This window comes from Mauremys reevesii, linkage group 6, assembly GCF_016161935.1.
Source record: "Mauremys reevesii isolate NIE-2019 linkage group 6, ASM1616193v1, whole genome shotgun sequence".
Classification (NCBI taxonomy): Eukaryota; Metazoa; Chordata; order Testudines; family Geoemydidae; genus Mauremys; species Mauremys reevesii.
The window spans coordinates 93,106,754-93,128,347 of record NC_052628.1 but is presented as its reverse complement, the minus strand read 5'-3'; the positions used below and the strand labels follow the sequence as shown (position 1 = coordinate 93,128,347).

At 39.4% G+C, this 21,594-nt stretch overlaps 1 long non-coding RNA gene across 2 annotated transcripts; it reads right to left on the bottom strand.

Moving 5' to 3' along the window:
* Window positions 1-618: 618 nt before the first annotated feature.
* Window positions 619-19,983, bottom strand: LOC120407482. 2 transcript variants are annotated; one of them, XR_005600022.1, is made up of 3 exons: window positions 19,857-19,983; window positions 19,124-19,188; window positions 619-873 (listed from the first exon to the last, which is right to left on the bottom strand). It is a non-coding gene; the product is annotated as an uncharacterized LOC120407482 (long non-coding RNA). The 2 variants fall into 2 exon arrangements; XR_005600021.1 differs by lacking the exon at window positions 619-873 and adding an exon at window positions 8,277-8,340.
* Between the last annotated feature and the right edge of the window lie 1,611 nt (window positions 19,984-21,594).

Genomic DNA, 21,594 nt, shown 5'->3' with positions numbered 1-21,594 from the left:
TTAGTGTTAAATTGATAGAAGCCTAGTTGGTCTCAAAGGCTGCATCAGATTTTATTTTTAACTCTCAATAATGTTATCATCTGGCTCAGTCTCAGGGCAAAATGTGTAAAAGGCATTTACAAAGAATCTATAAACAACAGTCCTATATTCTTTAATTAAAAAAACCTGCTGCATGAGCTCTACAAAAGTTTTGTCAGTTCAACTGTATTAAACATTTGATGAATTTCCGTGTACAGATGGATATTTATTATCAAAGTATTCTTCAGTATTACCAAAGGCAGTTAATTCTCTCTAGACTACCTTGGTGCCTGCTTTGATGCTGTGTACATTTCCCAGGGGTTTGGATACACCCGGAAGTCACTCTAGGCTAAGAATGAACACTATCTGTAGATGATCTAGCCCTTTCTGCAGCCACTGAATTTCTCTCTTTCTGTCTTGAAAAATACTAAAACAGGAAAAAGGAAGATTATTTCTTCTTGAAAGGATCATATGTATGTATTCATTTTACATACATTTTACACATAGCACCTTTCATCCTGAAGGATCACAAAAGCACTTGCAAACTAAAATAGCCTCTGACAACATGTGACTATTCAGACAGATTCTTCAATTCTTGCTCATGTTGAATCAATGGAACTAGTCAATATGAGTGAGGGTTAGAGAATGGGGCCCATAATGATGCCTTTAATTTCCAGCAGCATCCTTGATTAAAATCAAGGACACATTTTAAAGTTGCCTCCAATTTGTCTTACATACTTTTCTTATTGTCCATCTAAGATTATATGTTCCTTGGCTTTCTTGGATTTTACCAGTAGTTGAGAAAACAGAGGGTGGGACTGATTCTTATTTGGTCTTCTTCACTCCAGATAGAATCTAAATAAAAGGCAAGTAAGAAGAAACTAATAATAAAACTAGCACTTTTCTGCCAGCCCAGAAAATAATGTGACACCTATATGCGGGGGAAACAGGGAAAATCCCAAAATTTCATTGGAAGAGACAGGCCCTCTGCCATTTATTTCATCCAAATAACATCCAGAAGCCCCGTCAACATTTTCCGGTGGACTAATAAAACTTCACGGGTTTGGTCTGAACTTTCTCAATTGTGTGTGAGTGAACTGGGTACATGTGTGTTCTCTGAAACTGCATTTTATTTATAAACAAACAGATAATCCAGCACCAGATTCTTCTTCAAATAAAAATGTTTGTTGTTAAAATCAGCCCCCGTGACTGCCTGAGTTGGATAATGGACTGGATGGACTACAGCAACTCAAGCTAGACAAGCAAAACAAATTTGGGGCCCTCTGGATGCAAGTTAAGATGCAGCACACTGGCTTGAGGCTCACTCAGAAGAGTCCAGTTGTTTCTGAGTGGAAACTTGCATTGGCTTTTAGCTAACCAGAAAATAGTTTTTTCATATAACGATAAATTCTTAGCTTAGTGAAAACAAAAATATAGATATATTTATTCATACATAAATATTGGGACAAAATCTGTGAAACCAAATGCATTAATGTAGTATACATTGTATAAAACTCTATGACATGTAATTTATTATTGCTTTGAACTGTATAAACAGATCATTGTGAATGAACTGCAGTTCACTTTAGACAGTTCAAAGCAAGAGTCTATAGCCAAAATTATGACTGATTTGGCACCAACATATTTTGTAAGCCTTTTGAAGCCAAGGACGTCTTGAGGATCAACTCCAGATTGGATGTTAAGATATGACACTTCATAGTATATGTATTGTTAAACAGTATATTTTTATTCTACAAACTATATTTTTATTCCAATAATTACATACTTGTGGTCATCGGGAGAATGCTGATTTTAGATGTCAGGCAGAGGTCACTGTATTTGACAAAGGCTCTGATTATCAGAATGTATTGCACATTAGTTTCCCACAGATCTAGCTTCAAGGTACTATATGTTATAGCCTCTTGAATCCAAAGGAAATGAGACTGCAACCTACATTATATTTGTGGATCTAGTTCTTTCTCTCTGCTCAGAAACACAGGCTGGTCATATACCGTTTGCCTTCAAACAGTTTTTCATTTTGCGAGTTTGCATACTGATAAGAATCCTGTCTTTCTTTAGTTTTTCTGTAATACTGTGATTCAATAAGTAAAACAAGTGTATTTGGCAACAGTTTGAGCACATCTGAAAATACTGAACTTCAGGAAAACAAGATACACCTCTACCCCGATATAACACTGTCCTCGGGAGCCAAAAAAATCTTATCGTGTTATAGGTGAAACCGCGTTATATCAAACTTGCTTTGATCCACCCAAGCACACAGCTCTCCCTGCACCCCTCTCCCCTGAGTGCTGATTTACCGTGTTGTATCCAAATTCATGTTATATCGGGTCACGTTATATTGCAGTAGAGGTGTATATGTGATGGATGGATTTGTTAAAAAAATCTTTGTTGAAAAGTGGGTTTTGACCAACAAAGCTTTTAATTTTACAAACCTACAAAGTTTATTTGAATTATTTTTTTCCCTTTAAATGTTTAGAACCTGCAAAAATTTGGAACAGTAGTCTGTGTAGGAATCTTTATGAGGTTGGTAAATTCCCATCTTAGGTGCATACAGGACACAGTTTAAGTTCTATTCAAAGCAGCTTTGAATATAGAGAAGGCTGAATGGTGAGCAACTAGAGACATGATGGGCCAGATTCTCAGGGAATCGAAATTTCCACATCACCTCAGAAACTAGAGACACAGCAGAACTGGTTCCTATATCACTCCCCAATACTGTTGCAGCTTCCAGCATAGTGGGTAGTGATGGGTAAGATGGAAACATGACTATGGGCGGCAAGTTATATACCTACATGGTGCCTGGGCACCAGCAATATTCAGAGCCCAGGGCCCAGCTCCACCAATGTTTGGGGCTGGGTTCCCCCCGGCCCCACCTGCCACCCCCTTGCACCACCCCAAGTGTCCCCCAGCCCCTCTTTGCTGGCCCCGGGCATGTCCCCAGGCCCCGGAGGGAGCAGAGCATCCCTGCCTCTTCCATGCAGCTCCATGCTGCCTCCCTGCAACAACTGGTGCCGCAGGGTCCTAGTGCCCCCCATATCGACTGCCTGAGCCTGCCCTTCCACCTCAGACCCTTCCCTTTTCCATTGGGACCCTCCACCAGCACAGACCCCCCGCACCCGCAGTCACCACTCCTTCCCCATGCTGGGCAAAGAGGCAGCCCCATCCCCCACCCCCAGTGAGGCTACAGTCAGGGGCAACAGCAGGGGAGGAAGCGCACGCAGCACCCCCTGGCACTCACCATGGGGGAGGCGAGGGAGATTCCTGGGCCTGAGAGGGGCCTAGGAGCACATGCAGTGACAGTGGTGGGGGTGAGTGTGCTCCCCAGGGGGGGAGGGGAGAGGGGGCTCCTCCCCCGGAGCTCGCTGCTGCCGCCAGGGAAAGGGCTGGGGGGAGTCCTCCTCTCTGGCTCCTGTCCTGGAGCAGCCTGCCTGCACCCCAAACTCATCTCCAGCCCTGCCCCACTCCAGAGCCCTCACCCCACCACCACAACCACAGTCCTCTACCCTAGCCCTGAGCCTCTCCAACACCCAAAACACCTTATCCCCAGCCCCAGCCAGAGCCCTCACCCCACACACTCCTCCTCTTGCCCTGAGCACCTCCCACACCCCAAACCCCTAAGCCCCAGCCCCAGACAGAGCCCTCATCCCCCCGCACCCTAACGTCTGCCCCAACTCTGAGCCCCGTCCTGCATCATGAACCCCTCATCCCCATCACCACCCCACAGCCCTCACCCCACCCCTCTGCCATAGCCCTGAGCCCCCTCCCACACCCCAAACCTCTCATCCCAGCCCCACCCCTGCACCCCCTTCCATCTCCAAACTTCGTCCCAGAGCCTTGGGCAGGTGGGGGGCGGAGTTTGGGGGGGCAGAGTTTGGGGGGGGGCAAGTTCTGGGCACCACCAAAATTTCTACAAACCTGCCGCCCATAATTGACTAGACTGTGCTGCAGTCTGACTATTCCCAGCTGGCAGCATGGCGAAAAATACAGGTCTGTATACAGTTTTATGGTAAACTTCATTTAATTTAGCCTGTAGATTGATATAAGATTAGCAAAATTTAACATGCCCCAAATTGAAAACGTTTGGGTTGTAGATTGCAATAAAGTTTGTTTTTCTAGTTTAATTGAACAAACTGCTGCTACTTTCTTAGTAGGTCGCTTACGCCATACGGATATGTATGTATTGGGAGATGGAGATCAGAAAGGGCTCATGGCGCTTAGCCATCTTTCCAAAACTAGTACAATTTAAGAAATGTTCTGTTGTAACTTCTTGTAAAACTAATACATTGTTCACTGTGTGTTCTCATTTAATGTCTCTCAGCTTGCCTGCATAAATTCAAAAGGACAGAATTGTGGGGCTCACTATATTCCAAATATTTGTGCAGTTCAGAATAAATTCACATTTAACTTAGAGTCAACATACTCACATTTTCCATTTGAATTGGATATTGGTATAATAGTTCCAGTGAAAGAATAAATTACACCTAAGAATTTCTAAATGCATTAGTTATATGAATGTATATAATAGCCACACACATATGATAAAGAAATATATGGAAAATATATTCTATATATTCTTAAATAAAGATTCTTGCTTATTCACATATAATCAATTGTCTACATGGATATGCATACTATCCATGCGTGTATATATAATGTGTGTGTATGCATGTGTATTTAAGGTGGTATATGTGTTTTTGACACTCTGTTTAAGACATATGACTGGGTATCAAGACTTCTGGGTTTTGGTTCTAGGTCTGTTACTGACTTATCTTGTGTGCTTCGGCAAGACACCTACCATCTTTATACCCCCATTTACCCATCTGCAAAACGGTTTTAATAGTATTCATCTACCACATAGAAGGGAAATGTTGAGAGGTTTGTTGTAATCCTCACAACAGAGACAAGGCAGGACTCAGCTGTAGCAAATACAAGGGGGAGAGGGTGGACAAGCAGAAATACACTTTAGTTCTTAGCTCACAGACAGAGGACCCCCAGACTATTTTGCACAATATTGTGACATAGGTTCTGACAATATCTTGGCTGGAATTCAGTTATCATGAAATGGGTTGATGACTATACTAGAGGGTTAATTCACTAATAAATGTAAAGATCTTTGAGAGTCTTGAATGAAAAACACTATCCCACAAATGCAATTTATCATGCAAACAGGGATAATTAATATTTGCTTAAAATAGTGTTGTGCCCCCTCGCCCCCTCTCCCTGTCACATTCTTGGCAGTAAAATTGTCAGCTTCTATGTTTGCAGAAAGCAAACGGGGTGCAAACACAACTGAAAATTTGTACATGAGCCAATATTTGCAGAACATTTTTAGAGATATTCACTCAACTCTGGAAAAAGGTTTGGTTCTGATTCTACAGCTGGACAAAGATTCAGTAGGATTCTTATTTTATCCAAATTCTCCCTCCTTATTATTGACAAAGTGATGTATGCATAGAGTTGCTTTTCATAAAGTACCACAGCTCAGGTGAGAAAAAGAGAGAGGAAAACTAATAGCAGGTGAGAAACAAATTCATGCTGTTGCCAAGACTACCTAAAGGATCCTTATTCAGTGTTTCCAAGGAGGATCCCTTTCATAGCTACAGTCAGCACAATAAACAATTGGCAGTGCTTTTGTAAGGATTGCTTATCTCTTGCACCAGCCACTTAATTCCTTTAAATACTGAAAATGGGCTCTCTCTTCTCAGCCTGGGAAGAGGCAAAATCTGACTATTAACCTATTGTCTTCCCTGAGGATCAAAAGAGGCACCAGAGTTTTATAAGTGATGGCAGCAGCTTTGTCTTAATTTAGCAGCTGCAGTATGTGTTTCTAAAGGCAAAGCAGTGGCAGACACAAGCACAACTAATCTTTTACATAACATTGTTTTGGGGAAAATATCACTTTGCACATTAAACATATAAAATAGCTGGTTCTACAATCTTGTATTGTTTGTAAAAAAAACCAGGAGTACTTGTGGCACCTTAAAGACTAACAAATTTATTTAAGCATGAGCTTTCGTGAGCTACAGCTCACTTCTTCGGATGCATAGAATGGAACACACAGACAGGGGATATTTATACATACAGAGAACATGAAAAGGTGGAAGTATGCATACCAACAGGCAGAGTCTAATCAATTGAGATGAGCTATCGTTAGCAGGAGGGAAAAAAACTTTTTGAAGTGATAATTAAGATGGCCCATAGAAGGTGTGAGGAGAACTTAACATAGGGAAATAGATTCAATTGGTGTAATGACCCAACCATTCCCAGTCTTTGTTTAACCCACAGTTGATAGTATCTAGTTTGCATATTAATTCAAGTTCAGCAGTTTCTCTTTGAAGTCTGTTTTTGAAGTTTTTTTGTTGCAAAATTGCCACCTTCAAGTCTGTCACTGAGTGGTTAGAGAGGTTGAAGTGTTCTCCCACTGGTTTTTGAATGTTACGATTCCTGATGTCAGATTTGTGTCCATTTATTCTTTTGCGTAGAGACTGTCCGGTTTGGCCAATGTACATGGCAGAGGGGCATTGCTGGCACATGATGGCATATATCACATTGGTAGATGTGCAGGTGTACGAGCCCCTGATGGCGTGTCTGATGTGATTAGGTCCTATGATGGTGTCACTTGAATGGATATGTGGACAGAGCTGGCATCAGGCTTTGTTGCAAGGATAGGTTCCTGGGTTAGTGTTTATGTTGTATGGTGTGCGGTTGCTGGTGAGTATTTGCTTCAGGTTGTGTGTGTGTGTGTGTGTGTGTGTGTGTGTGTGTGTGTGTGTGTATCAATAACTGTATATCTACATGGAAATATATACAACCACATTAAAAATATATATACAGCACACAAATGCAGCATATGTAGTTAAAAAGATTTTTCACTTTTTACTGGTAGGTAAGATATTTCCAGCAGTATTCCCTATTATATGGACAAGGACTACCTGCTCAAACTGGCAAAAACTCACACATATAGATTTTGATCTCAATTACATAGGTATAAATCCGTGAATTAAGAGTTACGCGGTATGTACTCCAGTGTAACTTGAATCAAATATCACAGCTACAGTGTATATAGTCTATTACATGATACTGTACTACTCTATATGAGTGAGCTGTATGATTATTTAAAATTATTTGTATGCAGAAGCAGATTTTAGGTTACTTGTCCTGTAATCTAATATAAATATCAATCCTGCAAAGAGATGCTTCTATGTAAATAGGTAGTTACTTTAGCTCCTTTCCAGAAAGAGTTCCAATTCTCATTTATGTCCATTTATAGTTCAACCCACAGCAGTGGAAAGGGGTTTTAGCGTATATGAGAATCAGGATCTATCCTTCTATAATGCACTACAGCAGGAGTTCAAAGACTAAAAGTTCAAAACCACAAAATAGCCAAGCAAAAAGGAAAACTATTTTTTTATATTTAGTGTTTCTGTTGGATTTTAAATGATGCTCCAATATCCTTCCATGCTTTAGTTACATAAGCAGTCCAAATAATTATTTGAAAATAATTCATAAATAGTCAAGTCAAATGACTGGGTGATTTTAAAATATCTTTTCCAGATATGAAGTAGTAAAGTAAAAAAGAATGAGAATGTACAAGCAAGTAGAAGTAGTGGTGGCAACTATTTAAAACAATAAATTCAGGACATGGACTTAAAGAAAAGCCTATATAGTGTTACTTCTTTTGGCCTGAGCATTAGCTGAATTTGGGGGTCTTGTGGGTTTTTTCAGTTGGGATGATAAACTGATGATGACATTTCTTTGCTACAATCCTGTTTATTTGCAAAGAATGTACAAAATTCTGTTTCCTTGAACATACTAGGAATCAAACAGCCTGGAGTTTCTTTGCTCACAATTCCAAGCCTTTTTCCAGACAGCACTCTATCCAAAAGCGCGCTCATCTTTTTCTCAGGATCACACTACAAGTGCCTCGCTGGCTGGCTGATGGGCTTCCTTGTTGCTTTTTCTGTATGCTTCTGTGGTGTTTCTGATGTTTTCTTCTTAGACAGAGACACAAAGGTGTAAGCAAATCAATTTCTCCATTCCTACATTTGTTATCAGACTCCTGGGAAACCCCTTGGACTGCATGGGCCATTCACTGCCCAGGCTTGCATGCAGTCTAGTCCTCGGTGATGATTAAACAAAGGAGCATTTATTTGTTCTCTCATTTATCCTGAAGAGAAGGCAGCTGTCACACCCAACAGTTTCAGTAAGATGGTGCAATTGTCCATCCCCCAGAAAAACAGAAGAGGAGATCATGTATAAAACCCAAGCAAAGACTTTTCCATAATGCTGAACTGCAGGTGTCTATGTTGGAAAATTGGATCCAAAATACAATTAATAACAAGTAAAAGAGGATTCAAATTAAAAAATGTAGATAAACTCTCCCCGGGTTAGAACTGCTTTGTGTCAGTTACTAGTGTAAAGCAGCTAAGAAATCAACATGGCCAATTATGTAAATTAGGGCTGTCCTCCCATGGCTGGCTATTGATCTGGGGAGAACAATGACAACTTAAAAACCACCTTTGAAACCTTCCAACTTCTCCTTCTGAGTTGCACTGTGGACTCCTCAACTGCAGTCAAAGATCAGGGCTATTATGTTGATATAGGAGAGAACCAGTTATATTTTTATGTCTTTCATCCCACCATGTAACTTTACCTCTGCCCCATTTCACTGCCACCGTAAGAAATGCCTCAAGGTGATTTTGGTGTCAGACTCCTCTTTAAGATATTTGAAGGTCTGTGGGTAGGGTGAAAAACAGTAATGTTGGGGCAATACAGAAAAAGTTTTATGAATTGCAAACATGTTGCTTATTCCATTGGGGGTGAAACCCACCTCCCAAAGTAGACCGGAGTGGGGAAGAAGAAGCAGAAAACCTGGAATGAAAATGTCATTGAGTGAAGCTTGGATTAGACGACATACATTTGCTGCATGTGTTCATTCAAATATAAAGTGAAGTTGCATCAGCCTTCCTCAAATTTTTGTCCGGATGATAATAGTTATGTTCCTCCAATCAAGGAAGAGAAAACTGTATCATGTGATTCATGTGACCAATTGCAGCTAACCAACAGTGTGAATTTTGCATATCAGATACTAAATATTTTCAGAGTAAAACTGTAAAAATGGCTCAATAAATTTGAATTATGAATACATCAGAGGAAATTAGGAGCTGCACAAAAATATTCCACAAGCAGAAAAAGAGGCTAAATTTATTTGGTGAATTATTTGCTTTATATTATTTGCTCTGCTCTATTATTTGTCACACATTTTTAAATAGTAATGTGTATAAATTCTGAAGGAGAAAACACAAATATGGTGTTACTTTGAGAGCTTGTAACCATGTCATATTCACCATATGTATTTTTATTCAACAGTTGCAATTACATCATGAAACTTAATTTGCTCTACACATGAAATATCAAACGATATTTTTGGTTGCCTGGTGACACTGCTTTCTTATTTTACATACCACAGAAAGTCTTGTATGGTACATATTCCAAATGTAGCTTTCTTATAATTATTATGCACTACCAGGGGGTTTAAGATAATTGGTCACATGACTGATGATCAAATGATGGATGGGAGGGTGAGAAGTAGTAGTGCTCCTCTTCTGGTCTTTTTTTACTTTATATCTCCTATTTTCTCATGTTTTTATATATGATAGAGGTGCCCAGAGCTTTGGATGGGTGCTTTTTTATTTGGAGTTTGCATCAGACTGAAATCCAAATAAATATATTTATATATAAGGATTAGTGCATTGTATACACTGAAGTTTTAGATGCCTTAATAAAAAGAATGAGTCTGTGAAAGTTGGGGGATGCTTTGGGGTTCAAAAGTTGGGATTATTATTTTTTTTTTAAAAAGCTCATTCTGTGCAACATATATAAAGGAGAGCCAGACCAGAAAAAATGCTTTTTAGCATTTTGCACATCAGCAGTTACCCAGCATCAATTTGATTCTTTCCTCCACATGTTGAAACACAGCTCAGAGCATTAAACCCATTCTCCAGTGATTGGGACAAAAGTAGGTTAGTAGAGTGGGTTGCTAGGAGACTGGTGTCAGCGTCATCTATGACCTTGCAGCGTACAAAGAAATTGTATAGATTTATTGAGCTCTGTGACACATTGTCTAAGTCCTCTGCTCTGGCTGTCTTACTCCATTTCTATCTGCCTCAGCTCACACACACACAAATTTACACACACACACCCCCTAGCCACACACAAGAAGATGCAACTCCTCTTCTCAATCCCCCCCAATGCCTCAACATTATTACTTTGTTTCATTTAACTCCAGTATATACTCTGAGCTAACAAGCCGCTGCAAAAGCAGCATCAGCAAAACTTCATCCTTTTAAAAGCCTATTTCTTCATACTGTTGCTGTAAGAAATATAGGAATCAGTTCTACTGGGAACAACATTATGAAAAATGTATAAACATCACAAAGTAATTTTGCTGTCACATCCAAAATGTTTTCTCAAAGTTGCACACACCGTTTTTACAGCTGAAGTGGCTTAAGGTTAACCAATCACATACTATAGGGAGCTCTGGCATTTTTGTCATCTTTCTGGCTTTTTGGTAACAGCTGAAGTTATCAAATACAAAAAAAAATAGTACTTGCACAAAAAAATGAATGTTTAAAATTTCTCCTCAGATGTGCCAACCTTTTTGTTAAGAAATTCCCGTCTTGTCACGCAGATTCAGATGCTTACTGCTAAATGTTATTCTTTCTATTTTTAAAAAATGATGGATAATAAAATCCATGGAGGGCTGTTTTTGTGAGATTTGTATTTACACTTGGCAAAATGACTGCAAATAAGAATTTTAATTAAAATTTATTATTTTATGTTTTTAGATTTATAAAAGGAGCCTTTGCATAGCTCAAACCACACATGTGTTATTTTTTGCAACAGATAGACATACATATACAGTAAACTTAAGTTCTTTCAGGAAGGAAAGGATTACCTCCTATAAGTAAACAATTCCCTATATCCATTCATTCCAACTCTCTTGGCAGGTCCCTAGTGAAAAAGGTAAAATCCTGCACTGTTCCATAAAGGCCAATAAACTCTGGTTGTATCTAAGGTGACCAGATGTCTTCATTTTATAGGGACAGTCCCGATATTTCAGGCTTTTTCTTATATAGGTGCCTATTACCCCCCACCCCCGTCCCAATTTTTCACACTTGTTATCTGGTCACCCTAGTTGTATCAGACCAGCTGAGAAAGGAGTTCCAGAATTAAAAGCCCCTCACTGAGAACTTGTCTACACCGGGATGTTAAATTGGATTAATGTTTGTTAGTTCTCCTTAAAGTGCCTTGAATCCCCACACAGCCTTTTTTGAAGGAAATTATTTGGCATCTGAGGTCACAATAAGTAATTTTCTCTGGAAAAGGAGTAACTCCACTTTGCAGTGAATTTGTTTGTGTGGATGCATTCCTAACTATTCTATTCTGGCAGTCCTCCACCTACTATCCCACACTGCATTGCTTCATACATGGATCAACTTGTCTTTATACCTAAGTGCCCCACACTGCTCCAGGGCTATCTTGACCAGATGTCGCCTCTCTGTTTAAATGCATGATTTCAAGTAGGAGTGAGTTCACATACACATTATAGCAGTCATTCCTCCCTGTGCTTATGCTTGGGCCGCTTCATAGGTCCTGAATTTGACTGCTCTCTTTAGAGAGCTGCATGTTCAGTCTCATTTGGAAAAGAGTCACCAGAATGATATCTGCAAGACAGACCAGGTGGGTCAGGTAGTATTTTTTATTGGACCACCTATAGTTTAATTGCTGCATTTAGAGCAGAGAAAATAATCTGACCAATCTTTTGCTGGTCCAATAAAAGATATTACCTTACCTGCCTTGTATCTCCAATATCCTGGGACCAACACAGGTACAACACCACTGCATATGACATCTACAACACACTGTCAGAACAAATAAAGAAGAGTGGGCATTCAATAAATCCCTATGCAGTTTAAGAACCTATCTATTGAAAGCCATCAATAACTCCTCTCCTGTGCATTGCCAAGCTTTAGCCCACGGCATAGCAGCACTTTACTCTTAGCATTACAAACCTCCATGACAACAGCCCCAATAGTTGATTTACCCACACCAAACTGTTTAGCTATTGACAGGTAGCAATGAAGGATGGTGAACTTCCAGGTGGCGATGACAACATGCTTCTCCATGCTGAGAGGAACTTTCATGTTAGTCTTCTGCTACTGCAGCTCCAGGGTGAATTGTGTGTATATTTCTAGGAAAGGGGCCTTAGTCATTCTGAAGTTCTGCTGACACTGCTGGTGTCCCAGGTCTGCATCTCTACCCTGCCCCACCAATCCATTGCTAATTGGCTGAGCCCAGAAGTAGCACTCCACCAAGCACAAAGGCTGCAGATAAATGCCCTGCAGAAGTAAGTGCTTGATTTCATCCTCTGCCGTATCACCATGGCATCAAACAGCCTATGAAACTGCAGAGCCAAATCCAACCACCTGCATGATTGCAAATGCATGTGCATCATCCTGTTTGCATGAATGACTGACCACATCACTCAGCACTGGATCCTCCATGCTGCTGACAGCAGGTTGAAAATGGCACTGGCAAAATTAATGTATACCGGGAGAGGGATCATGGGAGTTTGTTAGTTTGGCCACCAGCCCCAAAATCCTTTTAGTTCCTGGTAGGCATTTCCCAATACAACATGAGAATAATCACAGAGCATACAGCTGAGTGACAGAACATTGCACCTCTGCCCAGAATGCTGAGTGCTTAATTTAAACAAGCACAGAGCTATGCTGGTACCATGATTAACAAGGAAAGTACCTTAAACTGGCACAGTAAAGCAGTGTGGATGCATGTCAGTTCCCTATAGTTTAATTGCTGAACTTAGAGTGGATAAACTAATCTGATATCAACATCCCTGTGTAGACGTGGCCTGAGACTACCTTGCCATTAGCCATCTCACATTTAAATCTGTGGACTGTAAGCTAGAGCATCTCAGCTGACTGCAATTGTCATAGAGACACTGACACTATGGTGAGGACCATAGAACTGAAAACTTATATTACAGGTGGCACACACAGTGATGATGTCTATAGTTAAGGTAGCTTAGACATTTCCAATATAAAAAGGGATTTTGAATTGCTTGCTATTTTCTCAAAATTTTACCGTTTTGGCTGAAAATCAGTGTGCTTGTCCTCAGACTGGAGGCACATTGTTTGAGAAAGTTTCATTAAAAATGTCTGAGCCATTTTCAAGCATAAAAAGGGCAAAGAACTGCAGGTTTTTTACAATTTGTTTTTTAAAAGATCTCTATTCCCTCTGCAGGTGGTGACAGAATCTTGACATGAGACAGGGACATAGTTCCTAAATTGTTGAATTGTCTTCTATTGCCCTGGTGAAAATCCAACTTGATTTGGCTGTGTTAAAAAAGGTTTAGAAAATGTACTTTCACATGCCCATTTGATTATGTTAAACAATTATAATGAGAATCTTCCAGGATTCTATTGGCCCTACATATGCAAGCATAGGTACACTGAGTAAAAATGTCTATTAAATAGATAATGTCTCAGAATTTCCCTAGGTATACAGGGCATGCTTAACAAAGTGAAGTGAAAGTTTATGAAATATGTTGTATGAAAATACATAGGAAAAGAGGCAAGAATCCAAATGACTCTAAAATCTTCCCTCCCTGAATGGAGTAAATGAATGTGGTCTAGAAGAAGCCATGTGATATATGCGGGTATATGTGGAAGGCACTGAAATGAGTCAGATTAAGGCTACGATTTTTTTTCATGGAGGTTGCGGAAGTCACGGAATCCATAACTTCCAGCAAGTTTGTGAATTCATCCCTATCGACCAGGAGCTGCAGGGTCCCCCCGCAGCTCCCAATTGCCGTGGGCAGCAAGGCCACAGCTCATGGTGGCCATGGCCAGCAGAGGCCCTCCCGCAGCTCCTGGATGGTGGGGGGCTCTCTGCAGCTCTTAGCTGCTGCAGGCAGTGTGGCCACAGCTCCTGGCCACCTCAGTAAGCAACCCCCTCCCCCCGCCCCCCGCAGCTCCTGGCCACCGTGGGCAAGGGAGACCCTGGAGCTACGAGTCGCCACAGGCGATGTGGGGTCCTGAAACTCCCGGCTGCTATGGGCAATGGGGGTTCCCCAAAGCTCTGAGCCGCTGCAGGTGGTGGGGCCCCCCAGAGCTCTGAGCTACCACAGGTGGTGGGGGTGCAGAGGTCAGAGCAGGCCCCCACAGTTGCTCAACCTCTGCAGGTATTGTGAGGATCTTGCAGCTGAGCTCCCCATTTTGTCAAGGATATTTTTAGTAAAAGTCATGGACAGGTCACAGGTAATAAAGAAAAATTAGCGGAAGCCCGTAACCTGTCCCTGACTTTTACTAAATATATCCATGACCAAATCTTAGCCTTAGTCATAGTTTCTTCCATAGGATCTAGAAATGTACATCTAGAAATGGAAGGAGGCAAGAGCGCCTGCTGCACTGAGCGCACTTATTGTGCAGTGCAGAGTGTACTACTGCTGTCTACCAAATAGTAGCACACGATGGAATTTTTTTGTTTTATTTTTTCCCTCACAAAATCACCCCTCAAGGGAACATTTAGGTTGAAAAATGGAATACTCAGATTTTACAAAATGACAAAGTCAAGGTTATCTGCAAACTTAACTCAATCTAATGATTAGAGCTAGCTGGAAATATTACAGTGGAATAGTTTTCTGTTGTAAAATGCCATTCTGGTAAAATCTAATTTCATGGGTACCTGTTGATTTTGACTAAATTGTTTTGATTTTATTGTTTCACTTAATTTTGTTTTGACTTATATATAAAATCAATATTTCAATGTTATATTGACATTGTTAAAACAAAACTATCAAAATTAATGTTTGGATTTTTCCACCTTTTTTTAAATTATTATTTTATTCTGCCATATTCAACCTCTGCTCTGAATAATGTACCTTTTGTTTTTGTGGGGTTTTTTCCTCTCTACAGGCTTTATCATCACAAACATTAATGGAATTATATACACAACACCATTGTGATGTGAAGAAGTAGCATTATCACCCTTTTACAGAAACAGAACTGAAACAGATTAAGTGACTTGTCAAAGGACTTGCTGAAATTCCATGGCAGAGGCAGAAATAGAACATAGATCTCTGGAAAGATCCCACTGACACCAATGTGCCTTGGTGTTCACACCCTGACTGTTCATTGGAGCAATGCTCATAGTATGAGGTAGGCATCATGGAGAAAATAATGTAAATAAAGACTACATCATAATACATACACACAACAGGGTAGAGTTAAGGTTGAACAGGCAACCTTAACTGTGTCATTTCCTAACTTCTGAATGTTTCACTTTGCAACCTGAATGATCATTTAATGACTTTATAACGGAACAGATAAAGTATATGAAATAAGACTAGATCAAAAGGGAAGAGGCATTTTTTTCTAACACCCAGTGCTCCAACCTTTAGAAATAAGAGTCAGCAGCATCAACATACTTATCAGAACACCTATTATGTTAATAAAATAATTAGAAAAGGGCCTAAAGCAAAATCCTAGGTCCTCGCCCTCTGAAAACTTTGAGATAATCTGGACCTATAGAAATATAGCAGGATGTTAATTTAAAAATGTGTTCACTGACATTCTATTTGATTAAACATATTCGATTAGGTCCTCGGGGGATGTAAATCATCATAGCTCCATTGATCTGGCCCACCATTTATTAGTAGTGGATGAAGCTCAAATGATGGGCTTTGAGTAGGTTTGTCCAATAAAGATGAAAATGAGTATAAGTTTTCTAACTTATTTTGAACATCAGATAAGGTTCTTATTTTATCTGAACTGGTTTTCAACCTCTCTAATAGTAAGGGCCTTGTACAACCAATCTGAGTCAGACAGGGAAGTAAGAAAACTTCTAAATCAGAGATATAAATATGGCAAGATTTTTTATTTTCCTGCAATTTAAGTTTGTCACTTAACTTTGGAAGAAAGTTTTTGATTTGCTAAGCAAACACTGTGCCACAAAGAGAACTTCCTTGCAACTGCATATCACCAGAGGCTGTAGCTTATATGCAAAATCAAGGACTATATTTTCCCCAGAACTAGGCAATATAAAGACACACATGATTTAGGAATGCTGATTTATAAGCAGAACAATGAAGAGTCTGAATAGTGCAGTTGTGCTGCTGCTGGTCTGCTCTGTGCTCCATTGCCTTTTAAGATTACAAAAAAAACCCAAAATCCACGGTACTGAAAAATCAGTATTCCCCTCTTATTGTGACAAATTGTCTTGCAGGGTAAAATTAATTTCAGTGTAGAAGTCTAGTCCAAGACCCATGCACTGCTTAAGTCCCATTTCAGATTTATTTGGAGGGCTGAAATGGTGTCTGGTGCTCTCTCGCTGTACAAAGAACAATTTTACACTATCCCCAAATGTGCAATTTAAAATATGTGGAAAAATCCCTGCACACATTGTAAATTGCAGGATCAGGGTCTAAACAAGCACTCTGTGGTAGGTCATAATGAAGCAATGTGGAAACAGCATTATTGGCCTGATCTAATAGCCATTAGTCAGTCAGTCAGTCTTTCCACTGATTTCACAGGGTATTGGATCAGGTCCCATATCGACCCCAAACTTACAGCCCCTATTCAGTCAAAAGATCCATTTCTCTTCAAAGGGAGAATGACTGCTTTCTATTATTGTCTTACCCCCTTCCCACCAAAACAGAGAAATGATACAAATATTCACAGAGCTGAAAATACACTTGGCCACAGTATCTCACTCCGAGGCTTACTCTACCTGATAAATCCAAACCAAAGCTTCCATTCACTTCCCACCATAACAATATATAAATACAGAGATTTTTTTGTAATTTAACCAAAAGTAAGTGAACACACCTAGAGGAAGAGGATGTGTTTTGTTGGAGGGGAAGGGGAGTGGTAATATCTATCTTGGTTTGACAAGTGTTAGCTATTGATTATAGTTGCGGTCCCTACTAGAGCTGATCAAAAGGCAGAAAAATAATGTAGCAAAACATTTCTAAATTTCAAAGTTGTTTCCATTGCACATGGATCAAAATGCACCAATTTGTTTATTTTTGTGAAGGTTTCCACAAATATTTTAACTAAAATGTTTATCAATGTGGTTGTCAAACATTTTCATGTACCAAAATGTTTGCTTTCATTAAGAAAATAAAATTTGACTTTAAAAAATGGTAACATTTTAAATAAACAAATCACAGAAAATGTGGCAAACCCCAGAAAATGTAGGTAATAGATACTATTGAAACATTTACCCAAGCAACTTAAGAGCCTAAATCATTTATATACTTTTGAAAATGTTACCTACTGCCAACAATTTTGCACTAAAGGCATTTTTGTACGCCATTTTGTAATGAAAATATGTATTAGATGAAAATAGGCTTTACTATTGCAGAAGGGAGTTAGCAGTTAGAAATGGAAGAAAATCCATTGAGATCATGGGCCTATGACATAGGACTATGTCAGTATAAACCAGCTAAGGATTGGGCCACTGAATTCATCTGCCTTCAGAAGCATGATACAGTCCTTCAGCACAGGATACATCAGATATTACTGTACTACACTGATAGCACAGTGGATATTTGCTGTGATTACATGGCTCTGCTGTTCCCAGATAGCTAGGATGAAGCAAAAGTATAGACGTTCTGCAAGGTGGTGGTGGTGGTGGGTATTTTTGGCTGGAACTAGGAAGTATCAAAAATGTCTCCTGTGAGTTTTCTAGCCTGATTTCTAGACCATGGGCCTTCAGATAAGCACAGATAAGATTCACAAGGATGATTTCTGTGGGTATTGCAGTATATTCATAGAAAGAATATCTGCACTACAAACCTGATTCTAATACTTATGCTCATCCAATCAGAGAATAGAAACATTCATGTGGCTCCTGTTTCCTTTAGAAAAGTCACATTATTATGATTGAATCTAACAATAATCTCCTCATAAACAGGCTAAAAAGTTATTCACAGAAATTATTTGGTGAATAATTTTGAATAATTAAACTATCTGAGAAAATTGACAAAATCACAGACATTTTATGAATAGAAAAAGATGGTAACTTACTCACTCAGCTCTAAATATATATAACATATGCGGACAACACAGACACACACACACACACTAGGGGCCACAATCATTGGTACACTCTGCTTTGGGCCATTCCAGTAATCCAAAGCAGTCATAAACCTACCTAAACAGATCACTTAATTAAGCCAAGTTTACTGAGGTATCTCACCACCAGAGTGGTGCAAAATAATGAGAGTGTTTCTACGGATCTGGCCCTAATATAGGGCCCTAATATATATGTGTGTAAGTATGCATATAGGTATGTATATACATGCAAATATATACATGGGTAGAGGCCTCTATACATAGAACATGTATAATATCATTCAGTTAGATTTCTAGAGGCATCTACATGCACAAATATTATTTGCATATATAAGTACTTATACATACATATATCATAAAGGCCTATACCTACATATCCAAAATCAAGCATACCTGAAATTTTCCTAATTAGAATTTTATATATTATTTTGAGAGAGATCCACACAAATTCTAGAATCCAATATGCCACATTTTTTAAGATATATATTTAACAGCACTATCACTGTTATCTATCAGCATCATCAGCTTGCTGTATCAAAGCATCAAGGCCATCAATAAGCCATTTTTCTTTTCTCTCTTTCTTTCATTTTTGGACCTGACATAATCATTCTACCTGGAACAATGCTAGTGCAGCTGGGCTGCTTTGGAAAGCAGCATTAGCTTGAAATGTGCAGCAGCATGATGAGCTCAAGATGGATAAACAGAAAAGAGCACTGATCTGGACAGCAGCTTTGAGAGATCCAAAATTCTGTCCTTCCAATGTCATTGTTAGCAAAATGTAGCTGAGAGTTTACTGGTTTGTTTCCTTCTGTTTCACCATAAGCACATTCAGCCCTATGCAGTTGGGAAATTGGCTAAACTTCAGCTACTCTTCACACCTATTATTGTGGTCAAGCAGGAACAAAGTGCAATTTTCCAAACATTACCTTTGGCAGGGGTTCCTCTTGGAAATCTATTCTCCTCCAGAAAAGTAAGTCACTGCAAGGTTTCTCTAAAGCAATTGGATCAGGATAATTCAGCTCAGTACTGGAATCTGGGCCACCATCTTTAACAACAACACATTGACTTTTTTTTTTTTTTGGTGGTATAGTATTAAAGCCCCCAGGGTGCCACACATTCCATTTTGGTTACATGAGCATTGTTAAATAAGCAAATCAGTTACCTGTAAGCAAAAGAAATAGGTTGTGTACATGCAATGCATTAGCACCTTTGCTTTAGGAATATGTAGCTTTTTTGCCGTAGATTTGTTTTATATTAGACAATTAGTTATACTGAAGATATATAAAGTTATTATGAAAATACATTATGTCTGCAAATGTAAATGACTTCAGATTTGTTTTAAGCCAATGCACAAAATTTCTATCTTGTTTTAGGGAGACTAAAGATGATAAAAGCATGATCTTACCCTGCACTGTGCAATCCATGGCCCATAAATATGTATTGCAATGTACAAAGAAACAGAGACTGGGCACAGAGTACCTTGTAAATGTCTAATTTGAAGATTACAAGGAGGAGAACCATTGAAGTAGGGGAAAGCTACAACAGTTCTGAAATAAATTTCCATAATTTTGTTGCTAAAGTAGCTGAGGCAAGCAGTTTAAATGTGCTAGAGCTAAAGTTTAAAGAACTCCTTCCATTTCACTCACGGAGCTACATTACCTATTCAAAAGGTGCTCAGAGTGCTATCCATGGAGAGCAGTGTAGGAGAACTGGTCCAGGGCTCAGCCTTAAAATGCTCCCAACTTAGGAAGGAGTGGCACTTGCATTGAGAAGCTCAGGCTAGAAGCATTTTACCTGCAAAGTCAGCTTGTTAGTAGATTTGTGCTTTCATTAAGGAATCTGGTATCAAAACAGCCTCCCAAACATTTACTAATCATCAGATCCCTCTGTTGGGAAGCTTAACCAATTCATGTATGTCCAGCACTTTGACATCCTTTGATGAAAGGTGCTGTAGAATTGCAAAGCAGTATTCTTCCTGGGTCTGATCTTGCACCAATTAAGTCAGTGGAAGCAGGAGGCGGCTCATTATTAACAATAACAATGAAATCTAGACAACCCCCATCACACACAATCAGGATAGATAAGTGAAGTCTATTAGGAAAACTAAGATGTTCCTTCTTTTGGAATAGCTTATCCTTCAAACCACTTTCTTCTAGGCATGAAGTTTAGTAATGAAGAACACCAGTGAGGGCAGGAACCACTGATGAGCCAGTGGGATTCAAATCTGCCAATGCCAGGGGGATAAGAGCCAACTAAACCTGTGGCCAGTATAACCCTCTAATCTGGAGAACTGGGGAGGGATCCTGATTCTCTCCCCCAGCAAGCCTGTCTAACCCCCTTCCCCACTGTGGAAGAGTAGACTGCTTTTTCTGTGGGGGGGGGAGGATCAGGAAAACAAACAAAAGTTCAATTAAAATAACACAAAAAGAAAAAATATGCAAGGACTGAAACACCAACAAGTAGCAATTAATAATGAGGTCAAATAAATGTAGGGGTAATACCTTACATTTTATCTCTCCCTCCCCCCTGCCTTTTTTTTTTTTTTTTTTTTTTGTAAAATGTCAAATTAGACCCTGATGCTGCAAGGCCTAATAATGCATGTGCTTAAACTTATGCCCAGGCTAACCTCTTTGAGGTAGAGTCTGTGAAGCACTTTTGGGTATTACATAAATAATAATAGCAGTAACTATAATAAAGTTTGCTTCATTAAATAACTCAGACAAATGGCAACGTTACAGAATTCCACTAACATTTTCAGTTTTACTGAGGACATTTTGTAAAGTGAAAACAAGATATTTCTCCCCAGGTTTTTTGTTTCATTAAAATTTCATTAGGGAAGCAGGTACTAAGCAGGTAAAGGGGGTACTGCTTACCTGGACAGCCTTTCATAAAACACGTTTATAAATAAAAGAATCAAAGACAGAGAAAGATGTCAGACTGGTGTGGTAATAATGGGTGCATGGGTGAGGACGGAGGTGTTGTGCTTAAGAATACAGAATGTGAAAACTTGTTTTATGAGTGTGGTAACTGAAGAATATTACAGAGCTCAACTTATTTACAAAGAAGACAACCGTGGAAACAGTTAAACTTATTTTACTAATATAGAGCCTACAGAACACAGACGACAATGCTGATGATGTAAATCTGCAGAAGAATGTCACATAAATAGGAGCAAGAAGGAATGATTTGAAATCCAATAGAAATGTAGTATTCTCCCCTAATTCCATTTTAGATATAATGGATATAGGTATCCAACTTGCCCTGTGACTTTTGGCCACCAACTATCTATTTTGGTCAACACGGAAAAACTCTTATATGCAGAAACAGGGATGGTACTACACCGAGCACTGAACACATACTTAAATAGATACCATTTCTTTGGCTCTTGAATTTATAG